At 46.6% G+C, this 26,531-nt stretch overlaps 1 protein-coding gene across 1 annotated transcript in view; it reads left to right on the forward strand.

Moving 5' to 3' along the window:
- Window positions 1–26,531, forward strand: part of Abtb2 (ankyrin repeat and BTB (POZ) domain containing 2) — a 169,088-nt gene that overhangs the window by 28,891 nt on the left and 113,666 nt on the right. The window lies entirely within an intron of this gene.

Raw genomic sequence — 26,531 nt, forward strand, 5'->3', positions numbered from 1 at the left:
CAACATCTTACCAGGCAGTAGAATATTGTTTATAGTTCATAAACCAGTGACAGCAGTAGGAGTAGTAATAGCAGTCACTCATGTAATTGAGCACTTACTTCTTGCCATGTACTATTCATGTACTAGGCATTATGTTATTATTCCAACAATTCTGTTCTACAGACACTATAATTACCTGCACCTTACAAGTGAGAAAAAAAGGGCACAGACAGGTTAACTTGCCCGAGGTTTCCCAGCCAGAAAATAGGAGAACTTTGGACCTATTGATTTCACACCTGTGTTAACAGAGAGTCTCGAACTAGAAGGTGTGACAAACTCCTAGTTCTGCCTCCAGAGCTAGTGCTCTCCACTATCTCCAACCCTTCCTTCCAGAACTCACTGATTATCTATTTAGGAGGCTCTTTCTTTTCTAAACCTGGGCTCCTTCCTGCCCTCCTGTAAACATTTATAGGAGGACTTCTCTGGGCCAGAGACTTCTCTGGGCCGCGCTCTGAAAGTGGACCTTGAACCTGAGGTTGGAAGTACAAGGGACCTTGAGTGGCCTCTGTGAGCACTTTCCAGATGTGAACACGGAGGTGGATGCCCCTACCCTGCTTTGGTGTCTCTCTGCCTCTTGTGCGTTCTTGGCTGAAGGGTGTGGGAAGCTGAAGAGTAGCAGAGCTGGAAATTCTGATCTGTAACCAAACAGAGACAGCCAGCAGTCCCCGCAGGGGAGCCCCTCCTTGTACGCCAAGCCTCAGAAGGCTCTGGCAGCTGGGCTGTGCTATTTAATAACCTCCTAGAGGCTGATCAAGTGGTCTGAAATATTGCTTGCCAAGGCTGAGGTTTATTTGTAACATTAGGTTTTGCATTTCCTGAAAAGGCAGAAATAGAGCTTAGGAAGAGCTATCAAAGGGATAACTCAATCAAACTGACATTTGCTGTTAAATAAATAGCATGACCTAGCATGAGAATGGAAGGTAGGTATCACCCCGTGGACTAACCGTATTCAAATGATGATAACTTCCAGGAGCTCTGTGTTGAATCGAGACTTAGAAGAAAGAATTTGGAGATCTATTGGTCATGCCTGTCATGGGCCCAGGTATAGAGACTGGAAGCATGTCTGCCAGGTTTTTATCACTAGCATAAAGGTTAAGGTAAGCCTTGGATTTTAATTATAGTGCAATAATAATAATACCTGCCTTCACAGGATTGTTAGGAAGATTAGATGAGAATATAGTGTATGTAAAGTGCTCATTAAGTGGTGTACTGCTCAGCGTTGGTCAGAGCTTTTAAGAAGAGAGAGAATTCAGCTTATTCAAAACAAACACTTTGGAGCCTTTTTAAATGCCTGATGCTGAGGTGGCACTGGAGAAAGATTGTACACAGAATACTGGGACACATTTCTCAGGAAGATTGTTTCCGTGGGAGAAATAGTAACTCATAAATAATCAGGCAGGATAACTTCAGATAGCAATAAAAGCAAAAGCAAAGAGAAGACTAAGAAGAAAGGAGTTCAAGGGGAGGAAAACCCCTGTGAGACACAGAGGCCTGACCATGAGAAGGAACCAATAATGCAAAGATCTGGGAGGACAGTCTACCAAGAGGGACAGAGAAGCACAAAGGCCATAAGGAGGGCCAGCTGTCACAAAGCAAGGCCAGAGACACCATGTCTTACTTGCTAAATACTTCTTAAATTTTTATTATGACAAATTGTAAAGAATTAAGAAGAAAGCCGGGAATATAGCTCAGTGGCACAAGTGCCTGCCTGCCAAGTGTGAGGTCCCGAGTTCAGTCCCCAGTACCAAAAAAAAAAAAAAAAAAAATTAAGAAGAAAATAGAGAGTTGTACATTGAGCACTGTGTGTCCATCATGAAATTCAGCAGGTACCTCCATCTCTACACTTGTTTCATCTGTGTCTTCCTTTTCTAGCTAAGTTTGGTGGAAGCAGCTACCAGTCATCATTCTGTTTTATCTGTAAATACTGAAAAATTCAAGTACTGAAAAAATGTATCCCTAATTTCTTGCTTTAATTTTCACAATGCCATTGTCAATGTTACAGTTCCTTAATATAACCTGGTACTATACTTAGTCCCTATTCAGAGTTACCTGCTTGCCTCCATAATGTTTATTTTTTGCTTTTTTTGTTTGGTTTTTGTTTTGAGGCAGGACCTCACTATGTAGTGCAGGCTGGCCCTGAACTCCCTTATGTAGCCCAGGCTGATCCTCTTGCCTCAGCCTCCTGAGTGCTGGGATTTCAGGTGCATACCACTGCACCCAGCCCTAAGTTGGTCAGTTAGTCCACATGTTCTATGTGATCATTAGCTCAGGTGTGTTTTCATGATGAGAAAGGTATTTGACAGCAGACCTGCAATATTTGGATGCTTTGTGCATGCCTCTCTGGAGAGAGAGATCACTGAGATCTTTAGAAGCCTTGGAGGACTGTGCATAACTGGAGGTAGTATCGGGTTGTTTCCCAAATGGACATTCAGCTCCCTCCACTTCACCTGCTTCATTGTTGCTAATATGGTGTGATCTAATTAGAGGTCAGGGCAGTGTGTCTGAGCCTAGGCTGTCCCTACTGGCCCACAGGTGAAGCCTGGCTCTCCCAACAGTTGTCAGGACTCTCGTCCCTTTGAAGGTAATTAGTTTAGGGATGGGTTTGCCAACCAGTCAAGCCATTGGAAGGATGCCTGTAGGGAGGGGCTTCTGGAAAGCTTTTCCTTTCTTAAAAGGACAATCCAACTTTACATGTGAATATGATATTTGGATCCACAGTAGCAGCCATCTCATAACTGCAGGAAAATCAGACAAAATCTAACATCCCATGCAGACCAAGGGTGGAAAAAGAAATAACTTGGGATCTTAATGATAATGCTGAGTCACAGAACTAACCAAACCCCAAACCACTCAACCTAGGACTTCTTGCTATAGGATAATAATACCCCTTACTGTTTATGCCACTATGTTTGTTGGTTTTACATCCATACACATCCCAGTGATGCATACACTGGGTTCACTGGCATCTTTCTGGGTAAAGCAGTATTATCCCTAGTAGGTTTTTATTTTGTTTGAGGCAGGAGAAGAATTAGCCTTCAAACTCTTATCCTTGTCCTCCTGCTTTAAATCACTCTGTGGTCATTTTTCAAATTGGTTAATGTTTCTCCTTTTCCTCTTGAACTCCTGCTGGACATGGCACACTGTTGCAGTTTGTCTGGAAACATTTGGGAAGGTTTGACTTCTGTGGAAAGGGAACTATGAAGCTCTTCTTGCAAAGATTTCTTGCAAAGACTTAATCCCAGGTAAAGCAGCTTGCGACAGTAGAACTTTGTGAAGATCCTGGTGCCCATGGCTGGAAGGAAGAGGCAAGAGGTTCCCGGGAGTAGGGTGAGCCTGCTGCTGCCCAACAGAGGTACAGTGCTCTCAGCAGAGAACAGAGCAAGCTGGGCTTGCCCAAGGGAGATGGTTAGTGCAATATGATTTGGAGAGGTCTCAGCAAACCCTAATGGGGACACACACTGCCCGTCCACCTCCCTGAAGAGCAAGTACTTGGTGACTTTCAGGTGAAAGAACAGAAAAGGAGCTCAACCCAGCCTCCGAGTGGCCCCTTGGGCTTCGACAGTCTGCTTTGCTGTGGAGAAAATATGTTGCTATCATGAGGCATGTCCCCCCAGGTGACTTGTCATAATTCTCGGCACAATTGTGAGGGAAAGGGTTGAAATGGCCCTTGACCTAGGAATAAGTCTTCATCATCAGCTGGGCTGCCCTGGTCCCACAGTCCATTTCTAGGGCCCTGCCTTTTAACACTGATTACCCAGAAAATGCAGAATATTTAAGTGTTAGCCCAAGTGCGTAAAGAAAATAAATGCTTCTTCCTTAAACAAAAAGCTCAGTGCTTTCCAAAGCCAGAACTAAATTCCTGTTTGGGTCATTCATGCATGTGTTTGAGGGACACAGGTATAAATCATATCCGGCTGTTATTAGAATTCTTGGGAATTGAGCTATGTAATAAGAATGAAAATAAAAATAGGCAAGTTTTATATTAGGGGATTACTGTGTTCCAGGTACTGGGCTACATGCTTTATGCCCTTAGTTCACTTTAGTACATTTGCTATCCCATGGCAGTGTCTCATTCTCTAGAAAATGAAAGTGAGACTGGGAGAGGTTGAATAATTTACCACAAGGTGGAGAGGAGAGTGAGGGGTTCATATGCAGACTCCAGAGCCCTCCTTGGAGCTGCCCTGCAAGGGGCCGGTACAATTACTGCCCGATGTGCTGCTGGCTGTCCCATCCCTCCTTGACTTGGATTATCCCGATCCTAGGTTTCCTCCCCTGCCACTTAGACACTAGCCAACCTGGTTAGACCTGCCCCTCTGTGACCCTGCCAGAAAAAAAAGCCCAAATGAACTCTGCTGAGAACTTGTGACCTTTTCCACCTGACTCTGTGTAGTGAGGTGTGAAGTAAGTGGGATTGTGAGGAAGAAGGTTTGAACCAAGGCTTCCTGTTTGTCAGATCCAGGCTGTGGAGCGTTACCTTGCATTCATTGCCCCACCCCAGTCATCCATGCTGCTTCTGTTACTCTGCGGGGGCCAACAAGACCATATCCCCCAGCTTAGGAGCCTTTGCTGTCAGCCTTGAAGACCGTGCTATCTCTGGCTCCAGGATTTGGGGCTGCAAAGAGGTGCCTTTGGTAATACTGTTGTTAGACTAATAGCTGGAGCAGTTCCTTTGAAAAGTAGGGAAGCTTCCTTCCTTCACCCTGCGATAATACTTCTTGGAATTTCCTCATCAAAACATCTTGTTTCTCAAAACAGTGAAGCTTATGCCTTACCTTGAACGGCTGGGTAAACTGCTTAAGGAAGACCTGAGAAAAACAAGTGGGCTCCTTATCACATTATGGGTTGCATACGAACTCCAAGTAGTAAGTTCTGACTCCCCAGCTGATACCGAGAGGAAAATAATCCCCTGGGCTTTTAGACTCTGTACTTGCTGCGTGACTCACGATCTAGTAAAACCGCCTTCTTTGGGACTGCCCAGAAATCTACACTGGAATTTTGATGACTATGCCATTGTGTATTTAGTAGCTGAGATTCCAAGTCATTTCCTAGCTGTGCCACCAGCTGACTGAGTGACCTTATGCTAGCTGTTTGACTCCTTGGACCCACATTTCCTCCTTGACAAAGTATTGGGGCTTGACTTTTCTAGGTGGTCTCTGGGCTGCCTTTTAAATGATTCTTATTCTTAAGCCAGTGGTGTCTGAATCTGTTTTCTGTTGCTATACCTGAATACTAGATTGGGTAATTAATTCATAAATGATAGTTTTACTTGGCTTACTGGCTTTGGAGACTGGGAAATCCAAGAGCTAGTCACTGGCATCTGCTCAGCCTCTGAAGGTGAGGGCCTTCTTGTTGTATTATAACACAGCAGGAGGCATCACAAGGAGAGACAGAGCGAGGGTGCCAGGGAGAGCTTGCTCTTGTGACCGCAAGCCACTTCCGTGATAACCCACTAATCCATGAGTGCATGGATCCATTCCTAAGGTCTGTGCCCTCTGTCCCACCTCTCAACACTGCTGCATGAGAAACCATGTTTCTAACCCATGAAGTCCGGCGGGCACGTTTAAACCACAGCAGTGGTTTCCCTTGCTGTTGGTCATCTGCGTCTGTCCTTCCGGTCACTGCTTCTCACTGAACAGGCTGTGGGCTCAGCTGCTTTCTGCAGGTGCAGGCTCATATAACTGAGCCTGTAGACAATGTGGTAATGACCATGATGAGGATCTGAGCAGAGGACAGTGGCAGCAGAGGACAAGGATTGTCTAAGCCAGGCCTTATCTGCCAATTCTAAACGGATGGCATGGGTGACCAGCTGAACCCACCAGGGGAGACTATGTTTTTGTTAAATGTCTGGAGGTCAGTGCAGCGAAGTGCCAGGGGTTCTACCTGTGCTGCTGATTGGAATTGTTCTAGCTCTACTGGTTCTGCAGTTGGGGGCAAGGGTGGGGGCGGATCAAAGAGCCTGCTGAGCCCTATGCATACATAGGAACTTTGAAGTTGAGATCACTGGGGCCTGAGTGTTTTGCCAGATCTTCCTGTGTGCTTTTCTGGGCTTCCCCAGAATGGAGAGAGTGAAAACTGTATCATAAACTTCCCACGTATTGTCATCTTTGGTGACACAAATGCCTTGGGCAAACATGGGTCCTTTGTGCACTTTGGATGTGGTCATCTAGGATAGGCCCAGCTGAGCTTCATTTTTTTTTCTTGGAAACTCTCTACGGGCAGTTTTTATTGCTGCAGTTTTATCATATTTGAGTACACTATATTTTTAAAAAAATATATATATATCCTAGGGCTGCCAAGGTAAAATCGGGCTGCAGTAGCAGCTGTAGAACACTGTGGCAGTGCTGTTTTCACAGCTCAGTTGATGATGAAACATCTGTGGGAAACACATGTTTGCACTTGGTCACTGACTGAAGCTTGTGGGTTCGGGGGTAGTGAATGAGTAGACTGCAGGCCGTGATCCCAGGAGTGTCCTTTTTCCTGGCGGAGCAGAAGCCTCAGACCCTCAGCTGGGCCAGACCTGAAGTTGAGTTTAAAGTGAATATTTTTTTTGATTTTTGTTTTAAGAAGGCAAAAGTTTCCCTGCTTTGAGAAGTTCTTGTTCATCGGCTGAGGGCTTGAGGGGAAGAAGGCTATTAGGGAGCAGTTTGTACCTTTTCGGATGCCCTTGTGAGAAGTGCTACTGTGTTGGCCAGCGCGTGGGGCTTGACCACAAAGCACAGTGCCAGTTGGGTGCCCTTTGCGGAGCGCCCTCTCCCCTGCTGCCCTCAGTGTAGCCTCTTCCCTGCCCCTCCTTGCCCCAGGGAGCAGGCCTGGGAGTCTGGAAGCTTCGATCTCCTTCCTGCCATGCAAGTGAAGCAGAGAACATCTGGAGTCTACCCCTGGTCTAACAAGTCCAGCCGCTTGGTGCCAAAGTTGGCTCTTGTCACGTCAAGTGTTGGGTTTGAAAGCAAAACATTTTTTCCCTCCCCTAAAACTTTAATCGCAAGCCATCTCATTAGCAGTCTGATGCTCATTGGTTCGAAATTGCTGTGTAAGCCAACTTGAGATGGATTATCCTAAGCCACCCGGTCCCTTCTCGCCACCTGGCTGGCCTCAGAGGGTGTGGAGTTTTGTTGGGAAAGACCACGTGAAACATTGAAGGTGGCAGCTCGCGTCAATCCTGGTAGGAAAAGGGAAGCTGGATGTGAGGAGACCTGTGAACTTAGGACCAGAATGATCATAGGGAAAAGAGCCTTAGGGCCACACCAGCCAGAATGTGCCTTCCCCTCCCTGCCAAGGGCTGTGGGTGAGCTGTGACCGGCGGGAGGGAGGAGGAACGCAGGAGAAGGGAGGAAGGGAGGAGGGTTGTGGGGAGCAGAGAACAGGAACCCAGAACACATCCCTGGAATCACTCTTAATTGTTTCCATTCCACCTCCTGAAGGTCCGGGGCCTGTACTCTCTAAAGTTTCCTGGCCTCCCAAATACAGCTTTCCATTGTCTCTGGAGTCTCCCCAGAACAGGCCCTTAATCCTTGGAGAGCCAGACCCCAGACCCTGAGAGCCAGGCCGGGAAGAGCATGGACGCAGGTAATTTCAGATGGACTCATTTCCCCCTGTCAGCAGAAAGCAGTCAGCCTGAACTGGGTGTGTTTATCCAGTGAAATCCAGGAACCTCAGTCCGCTGGTTTCAATCAGGAGACTCGCTCTGTGGTAATTGGGACTCCTCGACCAAGGATCTGGTCCCACTTAGGTTCCAAATGCCAGGCAAGCTTGTTTCCACAGATCGAGTGTCTGCCACTCACGTGGCCGCATGCAAATGTCGACTGTCCAGAAGGCAGGCCTCTCTTTAATGTGGAATTTAGAGCTCTTCTGGCAGGGTTATTTCCAGTCTTTGTATTTTGAGAGGCGGGTAAGATGATACGTGGCGGCCTTTATGGAGAAGTCATTTGGAGACATGGGCTGGAGCCTGACAAAATGAAACCTGCCCAGGACCCTTGTGGGGCTGATGACGCCCTAGAAACCTGGGGTCCCTCACAGCTTTCAGTAGGGCTGGCCGCATGTGCAAGAAACCTGTGCGCAGTCACCAAGGGCCCCTACTCAGAAGGCCCTGCTTGACTTCCTCGTTTGCTATCATTGTCTCAAAATTCATATAATTTCTGAACAAGAGGTCCCCATTTTTCCTTTTGCCTGGACCTCTGAAAGTTTTGTAGCCAGTCCAGCAGAGGGCTCAGGCAGCAGTGGGAGATACCAGGAGTAAAGCGGTTCACCAGCCATTGCCCCAGCACTGCAGGGACACTGACCTTCTCTCCAGAGAGGACCGTGGACACCTCTGACATGGGGCACATAGTAGGCCCTAGAACACTGCATCCATCTGATTGGCCTTTCCAGCCATTCATTCCTCATGCACCAAGCAGTATTGAGTGCGGACTACCATCTAAGGCAATCTACCCAGCCTTCCACATGGCTGGCGCGGGTTCTGGGAAGCTACCTGTCAAGGAACTAAAGCGCACTGAGAGGTAGTATTTTCCCTCCTCACCGTCACCAGTATAAGCCCGTCCTCTCTGCTGTTGTAAATGCCGGGACCCTGGGCTGTGTTTCCAGAGTGGCTGCTCATTCACCACCTCACAGGCAGTACCCGGCTCCCCAGAAGTGTGTGTTAGTCAGGTCATGCCCTGGTGACCTGCCACCGCATTGGAGAACTTAGCTTTAACGTCAGCAGAGCTGGGGAAAGTCCCCTTCTGAGAACGGCAGGGAGGTTTTTACCCAGGGACTTTGTGGCTTCCTGCCATTCCTCATGGGGTAATAATAGTAATATTAGGACTTATGGGGCATTTGTTAAATGTCAGGCATTGTTCTGAGTGCTTTCTGTATATAAACTCATTTCTCCGCAGCTGCAAAGGTCCTGTGCCTTTATTTTACAGATGGGAGAACTCTCCCTCTCCCATGGGGTGACTGATAGCATCCTTCACATGAGGATGTGTGTGAGAAACAACTCCTGCTGTCTCCAAGGGTGTTCAAAATGGCGTTCTCCCGACATCAGCCCGGCAGATGCCCCAGGACACAGTGACTGGGTTGCTTATGAGGGAAAGAGGGGCTCACCAGGAAACCCTGGCCCCCGTAGCCAGGAGATGGGACATTTCTGGCGAGTGTGACAGTGACACAAGCTGCTGCTGGGGAGGGCAGGCCTGCTTGCCAGGTGGCCTGCAGGAAGCTACCAGACACTTCAGAGAATGCTGTCAGACCACATCCTTCCCAGGAGACCCTGAGGTGTCTGCAGCCAGCCAATGGGGCGGCCCCTCGGCAAGCAGGCCCTCCAGCCAGCACCGAGTGTGCTTTGAGGGGATCTGGTCATCCTCTTACTGTCTTCCTACTGCCAGCTGCTCTCCAGCTGCTGACCTCACTCCAGGGAAGGTTCCAGAACCTCTTGAGCACATGGGCTTCTGTATAAATTGTTCCACTGCAGTGAGCTATCCTTAACCCTTTCTGTCCCTGGCCCATTTCCAAATCAAGAAATAGGGTCAGGATTTTAGTATGTGTAGTTTCACTTGCTAAAAAAAAATGGGCCTTTTTTTTTTTTTTGGAAGAACATGGGGTTTTAGAATTCCTTAGGTAAGCCTGTATTGGAGCTTTGCCACCCGCTCAGTCTATAACCTAAGTTTTACTATCTATTAAGTATTTTCTTGCTATAAATAGAGAATAATAGAACCTATTATACAGGGTAGCTAGAAGGATTGAATATTACAATGCATGAGACACACATATGTAGTTCATAGCATGTAGTAAGTGCTCAATGAACACTAGTTGCTTCTGCTGCTAGGCATAGCCTGAGATAAAGAAATATCCTTGAGAAGAACCTCTTTTTCTAAGATCAACAAAGAGAAGAGAGGAGAGTGGGCACTCAAAGGACTGCAAATCAGAGGTCTCTAAGCATAGCCGTTCTGATGGAAAAAATGCTTAAGTACCAGATGCCTTCCTGGGTAAAAGGGCAGGAACGTAGATTCCCCTGCATCTGTCAAGACCTCTGGAATGCTTGGTGAGAGGTTCTCACAGAGCTCCTCCTCCAGAACCCTCCAGGCACCCCCTGAAGGGACCCAGCCCGCCCAGCCCTAGTTACATTGTAGGAAAGGCTCCGCTTTGCAAGTAGGAGCCCAGACTAGGAGCCCACCTCTTACAGACCCTCCAAAAACAAGCAGCATGGTTTTCCTAGATTCCATAGGGTGTAGGGCACCTGGCTGAGCTGGATCACTTTGAAGGTGCCTTTGCAGGCAGAATTACTGTGTGTTCCTTCCTCCGAATGAGGACTAATTACACGTCCTGCCAGGCAGAGTAGCACTTGATTGCCCACTTTTAGAGTTTGTTCCCTCCTTTCCTATAAGCTTTCTCTCCAAAGAGAAATGTTGTGATTATCACCCAGAGGCAGAACACTAGTAACCAGACTGTGTTTAAATAATTGCCTCCTGTTGCACACGGACACCTTAATCAATGCCAGCCTCCCTACCCACCTCCAATTATTTTGTGTTTTATGCTCAGCCTTGTAGAGCAACCTCAGCTCCTGTCTCTGAAAGTTACGCTGTCTCTCCCAATTAGCGTACGGGGTGGATCCAGTGTTTCTACCTAGGTGCGGTTCTGGTTTGGGCTGGCTTCAGGGAGTGGCTGAGGGATTGGTTCAGAGGAGCACTTGTATGACGGGACAAGATTTTCTTCTAGGGTAAATTTATTTGGATTGGTTGGGAGCGTGAGGATAGCGATGAGGACAGCTGCAGTCTTGTCCAAGCCACTGTGATGTCCCCAGGACTAAGCCCCACTTTGGATATTTTTAGACCTCCGGGCGGCAGATTAATTTAGAAGCACTTGCAGTGTGCCTTTCTGGGTCTGCAGCACAGAAGCGCCATGTTCCTGTCAGCCTCTGTCACAGCTGCCACTCCTAGAGGGTCAAGGAGGCCCTTCTGCTGCCTGACAAGCCAGAGTGTGCATGGAGCTTACCAGGGAGTGCCGGGGGGAGATGCAGAGCGTTGGAGGAAGCTGAGACCCTGGGCTGCTGAACAGTCTCTTCCCACCAGGCAAAGGCCGTGAGAACCAGAGGGGCCATAAAAGGGCTTGGACTGTACGTTGGACTCCTTGGTGACAGACAAATGGCCTCTCCATGTTTCCCCACAGTGTCATTGTACATCGACTGGTATCCTCCATTAGGACCTTGGCTGGAGAGAGGCACCTTCAAGCCATTGTCTCCTGTCCAGAAATACTCACTGTTGGATGCATTTGTTCTCAACACTGTTTGGAGGCAGGAAGAGAGCTGCATGGGCCCGTGGAGCATTCTGGGGAGGGCCGGGGAGGTCCAGCCCCACTGGAAAGAAGCTGTGGTGACAGATTTGGAAGTAGACCGGGTACTGGAAGAGTTGGAAGGAGCAGGCCAGCCGGGGCTCATGTTTCTGGCATTCACAGCAGGGCTGTAGTACGGGCTGGCCTTGAATTTACCATCCCCCTTCTTCAACCTCCTGAATGCTGGGATGATAGGTGTGTGTCACCACACCTGGCAAACCTGGGCCTTTCATTGAGAGAGGGAAGGATTGGGATGAGGAACAGGATTGGAGGGAAGATGAGTCTGGAGTGTCGGTGGGCATCCAATAAAGTGGCAAAGAACAAGTTGGCTGACGGATCTGAAGGTAAGGACTTGGAAGTCATCAGCGTGTGGATGAGGAGTACTTAGAGCAACTACTTCTCAAGTCCTTCCTGGCTCTCAGCCCTGCCTGTGGCTTATCTCATTTTAGCAACAAGCATGAGCTTATTCCCCTTCTAGAAACAAGAGCTGCACTGCGGGGTACCGTAGAAAGGCGCCTCCAAGGTCACACTGCGGCGCTCTCCACCAGGTCAGGCCAAAGTGATCAAGAGCTCACAGTAGGCACCAGTCAGGGGCAGAAAGGTTCTACAGTTAAGAATCCAAAACGATGAATGCAAAGTGAGTTGTAAAAGCAAATATGTATTTAGAGCATGGAAACTACTATAAAACATTTTTAAAAGCTGACACACATTACAAAATGCAGGTAGATCATTTTATTAACTCCAGACATGCTTTGATAACACCTTTTATCCCAGGGCTGTTTGACTCCGAGCACCTCTTCCTGTGACAGTGATTCTGTACTATTTTCTAAAGAAGTAATTCAGTCTTCTTAGAACAAGTAACCAAAAGCTGTGTTTCTTTTATCACTGATAGTTTAGAAAACCGCATTTTGGCTTCATGACTCAGTATTAGTAAGTTCCAGTACCTTTTAGGATTGTTGTCAAATTCGGACAAACTACCGTTGCTTTTTTTTTTTTTTTTTTTTGGTCTATTTATGAGCTGTAGGATGTGGGAGAATCTTGTACATATCACCTTCTGACTCCATGCATTTCAAGCTTGGTTTCTCCTCCACTCCTGCTGCTTCTGGTGCTGAACGCTGAGCGTGTCAGCGCACATCCTGGTATGATCTCCGACTGCATCACAACAGTAGGAGTGCTCCTGGATGTCACTGGTATGCTGGGATGGTTAGTGACACATTCGCTGTATGTGAAGGCAGCTGCCAACCCCTAATCCCAGGTGACCACATCACCAGCTCGACTTCCCTTCCCCCAGACGCCAGAGTATACTGGGGACAAGTAGCCAGTTGGAGTGGAAGGAGACAGTGGCCTTCCTTGACTGGTTAATGTCATCCACGGCCAGTGTGAACACATCGCTTGGTTCCCCTCTGAGGGCTGTGGGAGGAGCCTGAGCAGGAGAGAGCTGCCTGAAGCTCAAGCTCCCTTGACTTCATGGTGAATCTGTTTCTGCTTAACTCTCAACCGGGCTGCAGGGACAGAGTCACCCAGGACACTTGCACATCTGCGCCCTGTAAGTGCTAGCGTTTTGCCTTGATGAGAAAACTTTAACTGTGGAGGCACTGCAAGTGTTTCACACAGTTTCCTGTTTTCTTAAACCATGAACTAAGCAGACATGAACGTGGCTTCGATGTTGCAAGGCCATCGTATGAGTGTTCTCGCGGCACTGCGCTGTCAGGCGGTGATTCACCCCGGGACCCCACAGTGTGACCAGAGGTTGACCCTAATACGAAGTATTCTCAGCATAGTCTTCAGTTTTTATGCCTGCTTTCTATTTTTGTAAATTTGTAAGCCTCTTGCTAATGCTGTTAGCTGTCATTACTTGTTGCTGTGAACAAGCTGTGGTCTGAGGAATAAAACCCTGAGCCACTTTTCTTTAGCCAGCAGACTCTTTTGCGTGCCTGATACGTGTTGGATGATGGGCAGGAAAATGTACAAATAATAATAATGGTTAATAACCACGAGCAGGGCCCGAGTGCTTACTCCGTATCAGGTGTTCTAAGCTCGTCACGGGTGTCCACTCATATAATCCTCACAGTGACCCGTGAAGCTGGCCCTGCTGTTCTTATCCCACCTGCAGGCGAGGAAGGCAGGACACCAGAAGTGAAGTAACCTGCCCAAGGTCATGGTGCCAGAGGCGCAGGGTGAGGGCTCTTACCCATTTCTACCCACACCTTTCCAGTGTGTAATCTTTCATCTCCTCATACCCTCAAAGGAAGTGTAAACAGACTGTATTTTAAAAAGAAGGAAATTGAGGCTTAGAGAGGTTAAGTAACCTGCGTGAGGTCTCTGATTCAAAAAGAGCCACCTTTTTCATTTTACCATGTGGTGACTCTTAGAGCCTCACCTGACTACGGGGCCAGACTCATAACCATTAATAATAAAGGAGTCACACCACAAGAGCAGGATCTGAGTCCTCAAGAAAATGACAGCCTGGAAAGTGTGTGAGAAGCTAGAACTCCGGTGGGAGGTATGCGGAGCTCTGCTGGGAGAGCCATGACCGGCATCCGTGGCATTCACTCCCTCAGCTCTTTCTTCATTTCCTCACCATTGGCTGAGCTCTGGACAATGGAGATTGCTCAAGAGCTGGGTGCTGGGACACAAGGCATTGTGTGCTTCCAGAGTTCAGGGAGCAGTTGTAACTCAGGCTGTGTATTCAAGGAGATGGAGGAGGACCGGGGATAGTAGGTGATCCAGCTGAGGGAATGTGGTTGGTCATTTCCCTGTTCTGAGCTCATCGGTACTTTAGAAAAGTGAGCTAGTTGCTCTGGGCTTTGCTTGCCCTGTGAGCGTTGTTTGCCGCTGACCAGTTCTCCCCTACCGGCAGGAATGTGTAGCAGCACAGGCCTTGGGGAGCCCCAGTGACTCAGGAAACCCTATAAACTCAGTTCTTAGGACACTGAGCCCTGATGGTGCAATTCAGGAATTCCTGCAGAAAGCCCATCCCACGCTCAACCACCCCGTATGGAGTCTTCTCAAAGTTTCTTCTGCTCTTCGTTTTCTTCTTCCTTTTCTTTCTTTTTATCCTTCCTTCCTCCCTTTCTCCTCTCCCCTCCCGCCTTCTTCTCTCTCCCTCCTCTTCTTTCCTCTGTTCTCTCTCTCTCTCTGTCTCTCTCTTATGCCCTAGCTTCAAACTGCTTTGAGCATTTTGATGTTTCTAGCTGTCATCGCTTGCTATGTATGGCTGTGAAACCAGATTCAGTAATGGGCACTTTGAAGTACTGGATGTATGCTGAACACACAGAACTTTCCAAATACCTTCTTTGAAGAATTACATAAATTAATGCTTGTTTAGAAAAAGTTAGTGAAAGACAGAAAATGGCTCACCTTTCAGTCTTTCTTTTCTTAAGGCAGAAATACCTCTGCCCCATTGCAAAAGACAAGAACATAAGGTCAGAGCAGGTGGTGACTTTTTACAAACTTTCCAGAGAGGCGGTGGACTCCCTGAACTGTGAGCTTCATGTGTTCTGTCAAGTCTCCAGTCTTGTAGAACAAGGGAAATAGTTTAGAGTCATGGTGCTGAGACCTTGAATACTTCACTAACATGTGAAAGTTAAGTTTTGTTTACTGTGCTGTTCTAGACTACAGTCTAGTATATTTATTTATTTATTTGTCTTTTTTGAGACAGGGTCTCACTGTGCAGTTCAGGCTGGTCTTGAGCTCCCTTTGTAGCCCAGGCTGGTCTCGAACTTGCAACGATCCTCCTGCCTCAGCCTCCTGAGTGCTGGGATTACAGGTGTGCTCCACCACACCTGGCAGTCTAGTATACTTTAGAGTTATTTTTCTTACAAATTAGTTGAATATAAATTGTATCATCCTATTTTATAGCTTTTGCTTATTCTTAATATTATTAAACAAATATGATTATGTGAATTGGTATTAGATAATATTATTGTACCAATATTAACTCTTGAAAATGGAAACATTTTATAGTATGTCTTTCGCCTTCAATGAGTCATGCTGTAATATTGATAAAGTAAGCCTGTATTTCTAAGCAGTTTAGCAGAAAAGAGAACTTCAATGTAATGAAATGTTAACAGTTGAGGAATCTAGGTAAAGGGTTTGAGGTATTCTCTGTAGCATTCTTCCATTTCTCTGTAAGTTTGCACATTTTCGAAAGGAGAAGTTGGAGGAGGAGGAGGTAAAATTCTCCCTTTGTTCTCCTCTCACTGTCTCCCTGAAGGTAGAAATCCCCACGAGTGAAATACACTGAGCTAGGCCATGTTTTTGCCTCCTGTCCTCTTATTCCACACGTTTCCAGGCAAGCCCCAAACCACCAGTGGACTATTTTTACCAAGCGCAAGATCACTTTCTGCCAGGCAGGCAAAACCTCACGCTAGCTCTGCTGACTGAATTTTTCAGCTTGCTGGGAAAGGGGCCCAGTGGCATTACCACCCCCCTGGCGGTGCCTGCATGGATATCAAATGGTTCAAACTATAAGTGTTTTCTATGTAAAGAGAAGTGTGCCGCATGTGTGAGAGCTCCTTTTCAGGCTTACACACACACACACACACACACACACACACACACACACACACACGTGTCTTGGGAAAACACCACCCAGAGTTGCCACCCGGGCCATGCACCATCGCCCAGTCTCTGGGACAGGTGCTGTTGAATTTAGTGCAGATTCCGCTTAACATTTTGATCTTGGGCTAGAAGATGCCAGGCCCTCTCCTAGCTCACAGGCACCAGTGTGCACATCCAGAGTGCCTGCTTTCCTTAGCCAGGGCTCTGAGCCATGCTGGGGAAGCCCGTTGGCCTCGCTGACATGCTGTTGCACACACCACTCCTGGGAGTCTGACCCAACTCGGGTTCTGTCAGCACATGCAGCAAACCGTGCACATGGCCAAAATTACTCCTGAAAACGCTTAAATAGCCCATCAAGTATACTGAGGAGACACCTGGGAACTGAGGCGGGCAGCAGGAGCCCAGATTCACACTCCCATCCCACGTTGTCTTAGAGGCCTGTGCCACTAAAATCCTGACTCCGTTTTGGTCAGCAGAGCAGTGTGGGCTTGTGGTTGGTTACGAATGCTCTGCCACTGGGTTTCCTGGGTTCGAATCCTGGCCTCACTACTTTTCTCTGTGCCCTTGGGCAGGCTCATTGATCTCAGAGCGGGATTTTTCATCTGTGAAATAAGAATCATTCTTACCTCATAGGTTATTAGGAAGATTGAGTTAGTTCGCTTATAGGAAGTGCTTCACCTCATTTCATGTAAGTGTTGTTAGTACTTTTTTCCACAAAGATTAGATGCTCTTAAAGTGCAGTGCTGCTATAAAGAGTACATTAGAGTTGGCAGTTAAAGAAGAAAACATTTAGTCAGGCAGGGTGGGGCATGCCTGTAATCCCAGTACTCGGGAGGCTGAGGCAGGAAGATCGTTGTAAGTCTGAGGCTAGCCTGGGCTTCTCAAGGCCAGCCTGAACTGCATAGTGAGACCCTGTGTCAAAAAGAAAAGAAAGGTAAGACGAAAAAGAATAAGAAAACATTCAATCCCTTCCTCCTCTGGGCAGAAGCTTCTACAGGATGCCACTCAGATTCCTTACAATTGATTAAGGTCATCTTAGATATGAGGAAACTGTTTTTTGATCTTCTTATCAGAATGTAAATTAAACAAGTAAAGCATGCTTGATTTGTTAGTAAAATGGAAGACGGAGCTAGAAAACATTTGTACGCTGTGAGAGGAGGCTGCCCAGAATAGCAGTTACTGGTCAGCTGGCTCATGTGGGGTTCTACTCTGGGGATGTGCTGAGCACAGGAAGTGACCATTGCACCTCTCCCAGGACTTCCTGCGGCTCTGTCCCTTGACCAATGAAGTGAGCTGACCAAGTACCAAAAGTCCGACAGCACGGTGAAGAGTGTCAGAAGCTAATTGTGTGGTCTCTGCTTGACTCCCACCTAAGGAAGTGTGCTGTGGCCTCTGCTGTAAGTCACAGACAGGAATGTGGAGAATGAAACACATCAGGAATGATTCTGCCAGAGCCAGGAAGTGAGCTGGAGGGGCCTTATCAGGTGCTGATCCTAACCCTGCCCTCACAGCCAGGTACCAGCAACCTGAGGTACAGATTATGGTTTCTATTTACAACCAGTCCCCAGAGGAGCCTCAAACCCCCCCGCTGACTCTGAGATATGTTCTGATTGGTAAACCAGGCATTTCCTAGCTGCCCTCCCAAGTGGGCCTTGGGTATGTCATGCGTGTGTAAATGACCTTCACCAGGGTGGAAAAACCCAAGCTTTGGGTTCAGGCCAGGGCAGCCCTTGTAGCTGTGACCTGAGCCTTTCCAGCCTCTCAGCCTGGCCCACCAGTGGCTTTCTCCTACCAGAGTCTCCCTGCTAAGAATTCCTGTGCGTAGGCTTCCCGAGTGTTCCTCAGTGAATCTGCATCCGCCTGGCTACAGGTTTCAGATAGGAAGGGAAGAGTGTAATTGTAATAGGGATGCCAGGGAGAGATGAAAATCCTCTCTCCATATCATCCAAGAAAGCTCAAATAAATCACAGCACTTGGCTATAGTGAAACTTAAGTGGTCGCATTAAAAATACCATCTTTTTGGCTGGGTGTGCTGATGAACACTTGTAATCCCAGCACTCTGGGAAGCTGAGGAAGGAAGAGTGCCAAGTTCAGGTCAAGCCTGGGCAATTTAATGAATTAGCAAGACCCTGTCTCAAAACCCTGTCTCATGGGGCTGGGGATATAGCTCAGTGGCATAAGCACTTGCCTGGCAAGCCTGAGGTCATGAGTTCAATTCCTGGTACCAAAAATCAAAACAAAAAACCTGTCTCAAAATTTTTTTTTGTTTTGTTTTTTTTTTTGGGTTTTTCTCCGGTACCGGGAACCGAACTCACGGCCTTGCACTTGCCAGGCAGGTGCTTTTGCCGCTGAGCTAAGTCCCCAGCCCCTGTCTCAAAATTTTTAAAAAAGGAAAAAATATATATATACATACACACACAGACACACACAAGATAGCTAATTGTGGAACAGTTAGCGATTATATTGTGTGATCAATTTTGCATGCCTGTATCTGGTAATCTGAGCAACTACTTTGAAGATAACAATATGCAATTTAATAATAACCATTGTTAATTTCCTATCAAAATGTTTTTTTAAAAGGCTAGGAATGTAACTCAGTATGGAAGTCCTGGGTTCAATCCCCAGAATTAAAAAAAAAAGTTACATCTTTGAAGGAAAAGTAATGGCATAGGGAACTGCTCCCCAAATAGTTACAGTGAAGAACAGGGTTGAGACAAAAAAATTGTATGTATGCTGCAGTCCAGTTGTGTAAAAACACACATCTATGTTAGATGTGTGGAAATACATAAAAGTGTTGCTAGTGCTTATTGCAGAGGGGTGGAAACACGTGTTTTCTTCCTCACACTTTCTAATATTTGCCAACTATTATACCTTGAACATGTATTATATTTAGATGCCTAACAAAATCAGGGCTCCTATAGTAAGAAGAAGCAGTGCTCTGAATACTTAGAGTGATGCTAAAGCAGAGGTGTTAACCAGGCTGCCAGATTCATTGGCATTTTCCTCTTTTCTTCCTATAAGCTGTGAGATCAAATCTTCATGCTTTGCTAGTGGATGCAATTACACCTATTTATGCAGGCTCATTGTTTATGCTAACTATGTGGGGCAGGAAAATTATACATTTATTCGTTTTTTTTTAAATTTTAGTACAGTCAAGTGATTAGTCAGATCAGATTCATAGACCTCTATTTGTAATATCTACAAAACTGAAAACACGGTTCTTTTTTTTCTATCCATTTAATGGCAAAATGCTGCTCTTTACATAGGGATAACCAGGGGGAAGAAAGAGAATTGTCTAGGAGCACACAGCAGCTCCATTCTCTGGCATCCTTCTCAGCAACAAGTGACCCAGGTGAGCAAGGATGATGTCAAATGTGTGAGTCTGCTTCTGGTAATTGCTTCGGGGGCTGGAAAATCCACCAGCCACAGAAATGTCCAGCAGCTGGACAGAAAAATATGACATCACAGAGATGTCGATAAAGCATCTTCAGCTTCTCCCTCCCGCATACCCTCTTGTTACTGGCAAAGACGGATGATAATCCTGTCTGCCCCCAGGAGTGAAAAGAGCTCTCCTCTCCCACCCTGTGCCCCAGTAAACTGGATGGATGGATGGATGCATAGGTAAAGCTAACCCAACTGGAAAAAGAGTTGATGATTCATATCCATTTCATGAAAACCAAACGCACGCAAGGCAGAGCAAAGGAGGGAAGACAAAAGACAGAAGCATTTACAGTCCCCTGTGCCACCCCACCTTAAAACCTCTTCTCATGCATTGTCTTTACTGAGAACCAAGACTTTGAGCTCAACCTCCCCCCGCCACACACACAGTTTTCTTCTTTCCTAAAAGCACAGGAGATGAAAAACCCATGAGGAGATGCATGAGGTCTGATTATACCCAATTACATTTAGCAAGCCCACGACAAAAATTAATGGGACCAGATTATTCTTCTGTGTAAGATGCAGTCTTGCCCAGCCTGACTATTTTAGCTCTTGCTACGCTATAGATTGTCAAACAAATTAATAGCATGCTAATGGGTGCCTTTCAGGCTTCTCCTTTATATTAATGAGTTCCGCTGCATCCGATAGCTGGTGATTTATAGCGCTGGAACTTGCATCCTGGCTATAAAGATTGTCTTTTGTCACTCTTTCTGGGATGGAGCAGCCAGCCTAACAAGCTAAATGGTAGGGTTTTGTAATTGAATTCTAAAATGTGAAATGCCTAGTGCGAGAACATTTTATTCTGATCATGGCTTTGGAAATTGAAAGGCCTTCAGTGTGTCTCCCACCACCCAAAGCTGAATGCAGTCTGATTTGGGTTTCCACAACTTGTGAAGCAAGGGTGTGACATGATTCTTAATGGAGGGTATTCATGCTGGGCTAGCATGGCAGTTAGATTCATCAGGCTGTAAAATAGCTCCTCTGAAAGCAAACAAGGTGTTTTTAAGAGCCATAAAAGAGACCCCTTCCTTACCTGGGAGGTGTTCCCACGCTTCACCTTCACCCTTCCAAGAAGAGGAGGCAGAGAGCTGTGACAGTGGGCCAGGCTCTGTGTCACCTACTTTATTCTTGTCTTGCTGCCTCTTCTAAATGGGTCTGTGATATAGAAGTAGGGTGAATCTCATTTTACAGACATGAAACTGGAGCACAAAGTGGTTCAGTAGCAGACCCCGGTTCTGAGGCCCAGTAAGTGCTGAAAGCAAGATGCCAACCTGAGCACCCTCGGCTGCCTCCAAGTCACCCTCTGCTGCCTCCTGCTTCTCCTCCTTTGATAGCCCGTTCATATCCAGTGCGAGGGAGTGCAGAATGGAAGCCGCCCAGGAGCAAACTCCAAGTGCCCCAAGTGTAGCTGCTATGCGTCTGAGCCTAGGGAAGGAAAAGCCAGTTAACAAATGCAAAGCTCCATGGCTTAGAAGGAAGTGTGTGGGGCTCACTTGCTGGTCTAAAATGCCCCATCCAGAATGGCAGGTCCCTGAGGGAGCAAGATAGGTTGGGCTGCCACCTCCAGAAGCCTGCAGGCACTTCTGGCTTTGCTGACAACCACCTTTATTGTTTTTCATGAGGAATATCCTGCATGAATTCCCGAACACAGCCCCTCCAAACAGGGAACCTGATATCCTTAGAGATCTTGGCTTAAACATCAGAGGACTGTCTTTCTTAAATGATTATTTTTTTAATATCAATTCGGTTCATTTTCCATGGTCCATGACCACTGTGTGTAGCTGTATCCCAGAAACGACCCAAAGACAGCTTATTTTTCATAAGCAAGTCTGGAAATTTAATTGATATGCCATTCCCGCTTCCCAGTCCAAACCCCTGCCCAATCCATCCTCTTTACCTACTTTGACTTTGATTCTTTTAGCTCTTCCTATTTTACAATCACCAGCCATTCCAGAAAAACATCTGCTAAAAAGATCTCTCCCCTGTAGTGGGAATTAAGTACATATTTTAACTCCAGACAATTTTGTTTAATGTTTTGTACATTGAGTGAAGCAGAGGATTAATGCAGATGTCCCTGAAAAGCTCCTAGGAAACCTTAAGCTGTATCTTCAAATCAGTCAAACCATTCAAGGGCCGGAATTTGAAAGCAGGTAAGGAAGTACAAGGAATGAAATTAGAACAGGGATCTTTATTAGTTTAAACATCCGTGTGGGCCCAGTTGTAGATAGGAAACACTACACTCTTGATTTAGTGTGCTAAAGCCCAGCAGTATCTTTTTTTTTTTTTTTTTTCCAAAGGGAAGACTACAAAGTAAAATGGCTTTTAAATGATTAGCTTAAAAGAAGAGAAACGAGATCCTCTACCTCCAGTTGTCTTTTTATAATCTTTAGTGCTTTATGAAGGTAGAAATGCCAGCCTGCCTTAGTGCTGAGAGTATGCCAGTGGTGACTGCGGCTGGTTGGTTGTTTGCGGCGAGCTGCGGGCACACATTTTGCAGTGTGTACTGGAGTGGCTGTAGCCAGCGGTTCTGGCTAGGTTTTTTTTTTCTGTCCTAGGTTCTGTTCTAGGTTCTGGTTCCATTTCATGGACATTGAGTGTCATCGTGGACAAATCACCCAGCCTCTCTGAGAGTTTCAGTCTTTGTGCTGCTGTCACAGAATACCCGAGACTCTGCAGTTCATAAAAAAGCAGAGATTTACTTCTCATAGGAGACTGAAAAGTTCAAGGTCAAGGTGCCGGCAGGTCTGGTTGTCTGATGAGGGCTGCTAGCTCCAGAGGGGAGGTATGCTGTGTCCTCCCGTAAACATCTGAATGTCACAGGAGGCGTGTTCAGGCCCTAGCACTGAGGCATCTGCGTGAGATGAGGACCTTGGGAGAAGCTGTTTGTTTTTTTCCAGCTTGAGAATTCTCCGGTGTGGCATGTTTTCATCTTAGGATGTTCTACTCTAAAGCACATTAGAAAAAGTTCACCAGGATTTGGCTGGCATTCTTCAAGCTAAACACTTAACAAATACCTATTGGAAAGGCTGGAGAGGAACATGCTGAAGGCCCAAAGGTTAAATAAAATAGGCAGGGGACTTTTAAGGAAGAGAAAGTTCATTCATAAATTCATGGAATACCTGCCAGATGCCGGGTAGGAGCTACGAATTGGAGATATAAAATGAACGTGTATATAAAGTGCGAAGACAGAATCCATTTTCTTTAGTGAAATAGCTTTAAAAAGTATTTTCTGAGCTGGGAAAGGTGGTGCACAGCTGTAATCCCAGCACCTGGGAGGCTGAGGCAGGAGGAGCACCGAGAGTTCAAGGCCAGCCTGCACTACAGAGCAAGACCCTGTCTCACAAAATTTTTTTTACTGGGCTGGAGTATGACTCAGTGGTCGAGTGTTTGCCAAACATATGAGGCCCTGGATTCAATCTCTAGCATTGTGAAATAAATATGTTTCCTTTACATGGTTAGGCCTTTTTTTTGGGGGGGGGGGGCTAAATAGTAAATATGAATAAATGCCTAACTTACTGAGCGGTATCTTAAAATTCATGAGTAGAATCTGGTGGGGATTATTTTTATGTCTTTGAGCAGGTCAGAGTTGTCCAGAATTCTGTCCCTGCCCGCTTGTAAATAAACTTTTCTTTCTTCATTTTACTGTCCTTAAACTGGGCTGTTTTCTCTAGAGGACGTTGCTCTCCCTGCAGCCTTCTCAAGTGGTGGCTTTTTATTTCTGCAGGGCCTGGATATGGGTCAGGATGTCCCCTGTTGCCATTTCCACACCATTTCCTCAACCTTCTCCTTTTTTTTTTTTTTTAATCTTTTTGAGACAGGGTCTAATTATGCAGTTCAGGCTGTCCTTGAACTCACTTTGTAGCCCAGGCTGATCTCAAACTTGCAATGATCCTCCTGCCTCAGCCTCACAAGTGCTAGGATTACAGGCATGCGCCACCACACCGGGCTCTACCTTCTCCCTTTTAAGAAAAACAGCAATTCTTTTAAAGCATCCAGCGCTTCAGATTATGTCACTTGCTGTCCCCTTATTTCAGTAATGTGCAGGTCTTTCACTTATCCATTTCATGTGGACCCCTGTCTCACTGCCTGTGTCCCTGCCGCCATGCCCCCCTCATTCTTGGAGACATCAGCAGAGCCCTGAGGAGAACACTGGCCTCTTAGCTCTATGGCCTCCTTACCTCTGGGAGCCTTCTTCTGCATCTGACCTTGGCTGCTAGCCCTCAGGTCATTCTCTGGCCTTATCATCAATAACTCCTTTGTCTCTGAGGTAATCTCACACCCCCTTCCCACAATTCCCATCTTTCCAGGTTACTTCTCTTGGTCCTGACACTCGGTTCCTCCACTCCAGTAGGTCTTCTCTCACTGTCCAGGAGCTTCGCTCATTCCTTTGTTTCCTCCCCATCCACCTTAGATGTCACTTGCCTTTCACCTGTCTTGCCCTTTAGGAAAAATTGTAACCTTCTGTAAACCCAGCTCTGCCCTCTCCATGTGGGTAGGCAAGCTAACATAACACAGCGTATGATTGGACTCACTTTGCGTGGATGGCCTGTCATGGACTAAATGTTTGTGTCCTTCCAAAGTGCATATATGAATTAGAATCCTGACCTCCCAAGAATTCTCCAGTCCTATTTCCGCCACATAAGAGCGGTAGAACCCAACCAAGCTGGCACCTTGATCTCAGGCTTCCTGCACCCAGAACTTTGAGACATAAACTTATGTTCTCTAGAAGTCCTCTGGTCTATGGTACTCTGCTATAGCAACTTCGACTAAGATGTGGTTGCAGACCTCAAGTGAGCTTTCTGCTTTGCCAGACACGCCTATTTGTTGCATAGTCAGTTCACCCTTATTTTCCCACATCTCCTCTTCTCTTTAAAACCTTAAATACTTACCATCCCTTTCACATTCAAATACTGACTTTGTTTTATACATCACAGAGAAAATAGTAGCCCTCAAAAGAGAATTTCCCAAATTCAATATTCTCCCTACGTCTGTGTCCATGTTATCTGCCATCCCTCCAGTGGATGACCTGCCCCTCCTCCTGTCCGTGGCCTGTCCCTTGCCTGCATGTTGGAACCCTCTACCTCTAGCCTATGTATGATCTTGGCTCCTGTTGTTCTCCCCTCTCTGTTGAATAATACTGATCGGCAGCGAGCATGCTGTTGCATATAAATACCATCTTAAATTCTTTCTGCTCAACACCACGTCTCAGTGTCGTGCTGTCCAGTCTGTGTTCCAACTCTTGGAGAAACTCTTGGAAGGCATTGCCTTTAGTTAGCACCATCGTTTTCTCATTTCTTGTTCTCTGTTGCAGCTGACAGTCAAGATCTCATCTCTGCCAGTCCATAAAATTCACTCTTGTGAAGGTGCTGGTTGAATAGCCCTTACCTGAAATGCTTGGATCAGAAATATTGCAGATTATAATTTTTTAGATTTTGAAACATTTGCACATAGATACCAAGATATCCTGGAAAAGGGACCCAAGTTTAAACATGAAATTCACTTAATGTTTTATATACACATAACCAGAAGGTGATTTTGTGCAGGATTTCTAGCATACCTGTATTTCTACATGCCCTGTCACGTGAGGTGGGGTAGAAATTTACACTTGTGGTGCCATGGCAGTACTTAGAAAGTTTTGGATTTTGGTATATCTCAGGTTTCAGATTTTCACATTTGGAATGCTCAATCTGTATAAAGTTCTGTATTGTCAGCCTCTGATCTCTCAGAGTGCTTCATTTTACTGGATCTCTCAAAACTACTTCTTCATCTTTTAATATTTATTTTGGCATAATTTCAGACATAGAAAAAGTTGAAGGAATAGAACAAAAGATTTCCCACGTATCCTTCGCCCACATCCCCAGCTTGGGGATTAGGCTGTGTTTGCCTTGTCCCTGCTTGGGTCTCTCGCTGTGCATGTGTGTCCATACCCGGGACTTGTTTTCTGTAGCCTGAGGTTTTCTCAGCAGCATCTGACAGCTGGTCTCCCATCCCTGCTTACAGCTATTTCGGGGATATCTTTATCCTTCCCAAGTGACTTTCCCCCTTGAGTCCCTTTCACAAATTTTTCCTTCTCCCTGTTGAGGGCTGCCCTGACAAGCCTGTTCATTGCATAGTCGGTTCACCCTTATTTACCAGACTCAGGGCCAGTCCCGAGGTGAAGGATCTCTTTTGGTCTGAGACTCTTACTTGCTCCTGCAGCCTGGACCACACTTCTCTGCTCCAAACTATCCTCCTCCCTCTTGTGTCTCCATCAGATGTCACAGGCCCAGAACTGTGTCCTGGCCTCCCCTTCCCTGCCTCTCTCCTGGTGCTCCTCGTGTTAGAAAATGCGCATTTTGACTGTGCTACCACAATACCCGCTTTCCGGCTCACTAGCCAGCCTGGCAACTCTGCCTTCAGATAGCCAGGTCTTCCCCTGCTGCCATTCCAGTGTGACACACTGTCCTCTTTCCTGCGCTGTGTCTGTGACCTCCTCATCTGTCTCCCTTCCCCTGCTCTTGCTCCCTGGAAACCTGAACCAGTTTCTAATAATGCAAGGCTTAACCATGCCCCTGCTCCAACCAAAGTCCTCCTGTTATCCTTACCCGACAGTCCAAGCCCTTTGTGGTCCAGGCCCCGTCTTCCTCTGTGCCTGCAGTGGTACCTCAGTTCACATGCTTAATTCCTCCCACGATTCTGCTCTCACACTGAGTCAGGTTTCCCCATCAGGTTCAGTGTCGCCTGATGTGGAGTTCTCAAATGGAAGCGTACTTTTGCTGAATGCTTCTGCAACTGGTGAACCCAGGTGGTCCAAATAGAAGCATTGGGGAACCAAGGTGTCACTGTACTTTATTACTTTATTACTGGCCCCCCAGGCTTTGCACGTGCTCTTAATGTCACCCAAGTGCCTCCATCATAGCCTGCCTTACCTAGTGCTGGTCTCTGCTTCCCTTCTGCCTCCTCTAAGAGGCCTTCCTGACCTCTCTGGGAGGGAGCTCAGCTTTCCAGTCCTTTGCTGTTCTCCTTTCTTGTTCATTTTTCTTCCCACTCACCATTGCTTTCTGCCACACACACACACACACACACACACACACACACACACATATTATCTGTTATTTGCCAATAGAAAATAACATCCTTAAGGTGGAACTTTTGTCTGTTTCACACCCGGTTCCCCGGGGCACATACATATTCCTTAGGCGTTCATTGGCTGG

This window comes from Chinchilla lanigera, unplaced genomic scaffold (assembly GCF_000276665.1).
Source record: "Chinchilla lanigera isolate Chin_1 unplaced genomic scaffold, ChiLan1.0 scaffold00021, whole genome shotgun sequence".
NCBI lineage: Eukaryota > Metazoa > Chordata > Mammalia > Rodentia > Chinchillidae > Chinchilla > Chinchilla lanigera.